The 5,155-nt window shown below is 49.8% G+C and overlaps 1 protein-coding gene and 1 long non-coding RNA gene across 2 annotated transcripts in view; one reads left to right on the top strand and one right to left on the bottom strand.

The window, feature by feature from the left end:
• Positions 1-5,155, top strand: part of CIB4 (calcium and integrin binding family member 4) — a 70,330-nt gene that overhangs the window by 12,047 nt on the left and 53,128 nt on the right. The window lies entirely within an intron of this gene.
• LOC109311555 overlaps positions 1-5,155 on the bottom strand; it is a 21,973-nt gene that overhangs the window by 11,750 nt on the left and 5,068 nt on the right. The gene's annotated exons all lie outside the window — the stretch shown is intronic.

Here is a 5,155-nt window from a genome sequence, read left to right as displayed (position 1 = left end):
TGACCCCAGCTGACTTCCTGCCCTTTGGGCAGGGGGCTGGACTTGATGATCTCCCGAGGTCCCTTCCAGCCCTAATGTCTATGAAATCTGTTCTGGCCAGCAAGTCCCTTACTCCCGTTCTAGCCTCTGGATGGGATGAGTATGCCCTTACTCAGCCAGGAAAGTGTTGGAAGGTGGCAGCAAACAGGTCCCTAAGGCAGCGTCACCCTCTTTCTCCTAGTAACAAGCAGTTTGATTGCAGGGCTGCACAAATGGAGCAGAGTTCAGGATCTTGGAGAACCATTTCATGCTCCTTTGGGGTCCTAGGTCCCCTCATTCCCTGTTCCTCCATGGGACACTGCCTCCTTTGTCAGCCCCACCAGGAGTTGATGCCATGCCTGCCATTGACACCCAGCTCTCTTCCCAAGGGAGCCGACAGCAGGCATGCAGCTTCCTACATGCTCTCCCCCATGGTACCCATGAGTGCTGGGCTAGGCTCTACTGGACCCTGCAAAATAGCAATTTGCTGAGCTGTGGATAAAAACCTAACATGCCACCCTTTCGAATAAAGCAGCGGTCACCTCTTAGTGCTGCATGGCCTCTGAGCTTGCTCCCGACATGCTCCTGGAAACCTTGCTGAGTTGGAACCCCGGGAGTGAAGCAAGTGATGCCTGGTTCCTGGATTTCCCTATGGATTAGCTAGGTGCTGCCAATGCCGAGAGCCTTCCAGGCAGGCCCAGAAGGAGGGCTTCAGGGTCCTGGGAAATGAGTGCTGGAAACTGAGGCCTCTGTGAAGTTCAGGGTTAGAAGCAAGGGATGTGACATATTCTTAGGTTCACAGGTTTGCATCTTCCTTCCTAGGCTCTACTTCAGGTGTCTAAGCCTGGCAGTAAATAACCCTCAAAACTTTGGACCTGACACTACACAACTTGCTCAAGAAACCTGTGGCAGAGTTAGGAACTGGATTTAGATCTCATAAATGCTCTCCCTTGGCCATCTTGCCTCCCTTCAATGTGCTTTAGAGCCATTGGATAATTAGTCCATGAAATGCCCATTAAAAAAATGGAGGAGTGTCCCCATTTCACAGCTGGAGAGACTGAGGCACTGACCTGCCTGAATCCACAGAGGGAGTCAGTCCTGGACTGGGGATTTTAATCCACTGGACCCTTGCTTCCATTCAGCTTTCCATAAAAGGGTCTGACCCATTTGTGTTGTGATGTTAGGGGGCGAACACTTTGGGAGATGTGTTGCAGGGCAGCACTTCACCCCTGTTCTCTGAACAAGGAGCTGGGTTGCACTACAGACTGGATACTGCAGCCAGGTGCCAGCAAGAGCCTGTACATCACAAACTGCTCTCTCCAGGAACAGTGTTGCAGTTGCAAAGGCACCGGAGCAAAGAGAAAGCCTGAAATCCCATGCTCCTCTCTCCTTGGTACGCTGCACAGCTGAGGGTTGACTTCTGTCAAACTCATGCCCTCAAGCCCTGAACATGACTCTGTCCATGGATGGCAATGACAGTCCTAGGGCAGCCTGCCCGCCTGGAAAGACATGTGGTATTTCGACAGAGGGATGCACAAGTGCCTCGGAGCCTTTCCGAGCTAATCTTAAAATGCCTTCTAGCTGGTCATTAATGTCCTGTGTTTAACACACTTTTCACTGCCCATGGAAACAAACCCTTTTTAAAGGCAGCCAGTCTAACGACCACAGAAATCACAGGCATGTGCTACTAAGCGACTGATTATATTCCATTTTAAAGTAATTACATATGCCCAGCATACACCTTTATCTCTCCCACTCTCTCTTTTTTCAGTCGTAAAGCACTTTTAATCAATTTACATGCTTTCAGGATTAAATACATTATTAGAAAATCCATGTTACATGTTCTGCCTGTCTCTGAAAGAGATTATGCCATGCTGGAGCCATTTCAGAGTTATTGCATCTATTCTAGGAGTCATTTCTCAAAGCAACACATAGATTTTCCAGCGATGCTGCAACAAATGCTAGATTTTAAGTGATCAGTTAATGAAATGGAGGCACATGCTCTTGAGAGGCAAATACTGGTTTTCAGCTGGATACCATTACAATCATAGAATCACTGAAAATGGGGGTTGAAGGGACCTCAGGAGGTCACATCTAGTCCAACCCCCTGCTCCAAGCCCCAACTACATCATCCCAACCTAGTATTTGTCTACCCAGGTCTTCAAAACCTCCAAGTATGGAGACCCCACCAGTGCTTCACCACCCTCCTAGTGAGAATGTTTTTCCTAATATCCAACCTCAGCTTCCCTTGCTGCAGCTTGAGCCCATTGCTCCTTGTTCTGCCATCCGCCCCCACTGGGAACAGCCCAGCTCCATCCTCTTTGCAGCCCCCTGGCAGGGAGCTGAAGGCGGCTATTCAATCCCCCTCAGTCTTCTCTTCTCCAGACTAAATAATGTTGTTGTTAGCCTAAACAGATGCCATTAAACTTCTTCACGACTAGAGCACACTGTTGATTCCTATTCAGCTTTTTGTCCACTGTCATCTCCTGGTCCTTTTCTGCATCCATTATCTGTGACTGGGATGTGGATAAATATATAAAACCTTTGCTGAGAGAATTTGCTTATGCCACAAAGCATAAATGACCATATTAAATCAATGACATGGAATGACCTGGATCTGTTGGTAAACTGGATATAGCCCATCAGCATATAGTTTAATATGGGCAAATACAAGGTCATACATCTAGGAACAAGACTGTCGTCGTATTCATGGGGTGGGGTAGTGTATCCTGGAAACCAGTAATAAGAGGTTGAGTGTTATGATCATCATATCATGAACACCTAGCGTAACAGGGTGGCTATAACTGAAATGTTTGGATGTACAAATGGAGGTGTCTAATAGGAGCAGGGAGCTGGTATCACTTCTGTATACAGCAGTGCTGACTGAGACCATTTGTGTCTATTACTAATGCTCACAAGTTTAAGAAGAGGTTGAAAAATAGATGAGTTCAAAAAGCTTCAAGGTCTGGATAAAAATCCTCCTTAACACAAGAGACTCTAGAGGAGCTTCATCTCATTAGTTTATTAAGAGGAAAAGCTTCTTAATTTGATCACTCTCTGTAATGACACAATCCTGTGAGAAGGTCTCTCCTAGCAGAGCACTCTGTAATCTTGCAGAGACAGAGTGAGATCCAATGACCAGGAGCTGACAGGGAGCAAAGTCCCCGCTAGAAATGAAGTGACTGTTTCTGAAGGAGGGTAGTTCACGGGGTGAGATTATCTAGGGATGAGCTGGATTTCCCAGCACTTGGCCTCTCTTAAAATTTGCTAGCCTTTCTCATTGCCTTCTGTGGCAGGTTCGTGCCCCAGGGGCAGCTGTGTGACTCCTGCCTGGCTCAGTCCTTTAATTATTCTCCCACCATACCTTGTTCTTGCTAGAGGTCGAATAAGGGAGGTTGTCCACAGGCCGTAGAGAGAACCTTAGTCTGTTTGCAGCACCACTGGGTCACTTCTGTACACCCAACAGCCTTGATTCAACCCATGGGCTCCCTCAGCTGGCCTGTGCCCCTGCAGGATGCCTGTAGCTTCAAGCGTTGCATGTGTATCCATGCCTATCCAGGACACCGTAGCCTTAAGGGCTCGATGAGCGCCTCCGTTCCTTCACTACACCGTGCCCCAAGTTCTGCAGATGTTCTCTCTTGTTGATGTTACCTATTTGTGCACTTGGCCCCCCTGGGCCCTTATGTGGTCTCCCTCTGGGCTCTTGGACCGCTGGTCCCCCATGCAAACCCTCCTCTGGGCTGTTGGACCCCTGGTCCTGCATGCAACCCCTCTCCTGGTCTTCCAGACCCCTGATACAGCATGCAGCCCCTCCTCTGGGCTTCCAGACCCCTGGTCCTGAACACAGCCCTTCCTCCAGGCTCGTGGACCCTCCGGTCCAGATCTCAGCCTTTTTCCACTCTCAGTCTGCAGGCTCCTGAGTTACTGGCTCTCGAACTGGCCTTGAACCTGCCACGGTGGGGCTCAAGGCTAAACGACCAGTGCCACTGGAATAACCAAGAAGCATTGCAGCCCTGGAGCAGACCCCTCCAGGGGTTTAACATAAAACAAAGGCCGCTTGCCTGTCAAACCGGGTCTTTCTCTGCCCAGGGGACTTGCGTCCACCCCCGGGGCCAGCGATGCTGTTCAGATCCATCCTTCGGGAGCCCTGCTGCTTTGCAGCTAGGATCTGCTCACTTCGTGCCTGCCTAACCCGTTCAGGCTTTGGGCTTATATAGCTTCAGCTGGAGCCCTCTTTGCAATTAATTGTGTTAAATTTAATTAAATAGTTGAGTTAAATTGAATTAAACTCCAATTCATTTGAGTCTCTCATTAGCCCTCTGCATTACCTCTGGCTGCTTGCTCCCATAAAGGAGCAGGCACAGCCCGGTGCCCAGCTATGCCTCCCAAATCGCCGGCTTTCACACAGGAATCGCCGGCTCAGGCCATGCTAGCGATCAGCTTTTCTTTGATTAAAAAAACAACCACCCCCCACCACAATTTTCAAATTAAAAGTAAGATCAAATCCTCATTTTTCAATGATTAACATGAAACACCACTATACAGCTATCTATATATTACAAAGGGCTGTGTAGTTCATTAGAGGTGCATCCGTCAGGGGACGAGGCTGCCAGACGCCCCGGGAGGGGATGCAGTGTTGACACAGGCAGGAGCCGGACTGGGAGTTTGGGGGGCTGTGGAGGTGACCAAAAGTCACCCCAAAGCTCAGATACGTGAGAGGCAGGAAAATGGGCCACCAGGTCTCTCATCCCATGGGGAAGGAGGAACTAGAGGATTATCAGGTCAGGAGGCTTCAGGCCCTCCATCCTGCCAGGCCCATCGCTCCTCAGAGGCAGCCATTTTGTCCAGGCCTGCTGCAGCCTTGTCATCCTCCCTCACAATCTGGCCTTCTCTTAGGGTGACCGGTGTGGTACGAGTCTGTGTGAGGGGACAACACTGCCTGTGAGACATGACTGGATGCGTGTGAGGGAACGACACCCCCCCGTCAGACATGAGTAGATGTGTGTAAGGGGATGACACCACCCGTCAGACATGACTGGATTTGTGTGAGGAGAAGACATCCCCCCGTCAGACATGACTGGATGCGTGTGAGGAGACAACACCACCCGTCAGACGTGACTGGATGTGTGTGAGGGGA

This window comes from Crocodylus porosus, unplaced genomic scaffold (assembly GCF_001723895.1).
Source record: "Crocodylus porosus isolate Cpor-Errol unplaced genomic scaffold, CroPor_comp1, whole genome shotgun sequence".
In the NCBI taxonomy this organism is placed as follows: Eukaryota; Metazoa; Chordata; order Crocodylia; family Crocodylidae; genus Crocodylus; species Crocodylus porosus.
The sequence above is the reverse complement of the archived record's forward strand: the minus strand, read 5'-3'. Positions and strand labels throughout refer to the sequence as shown.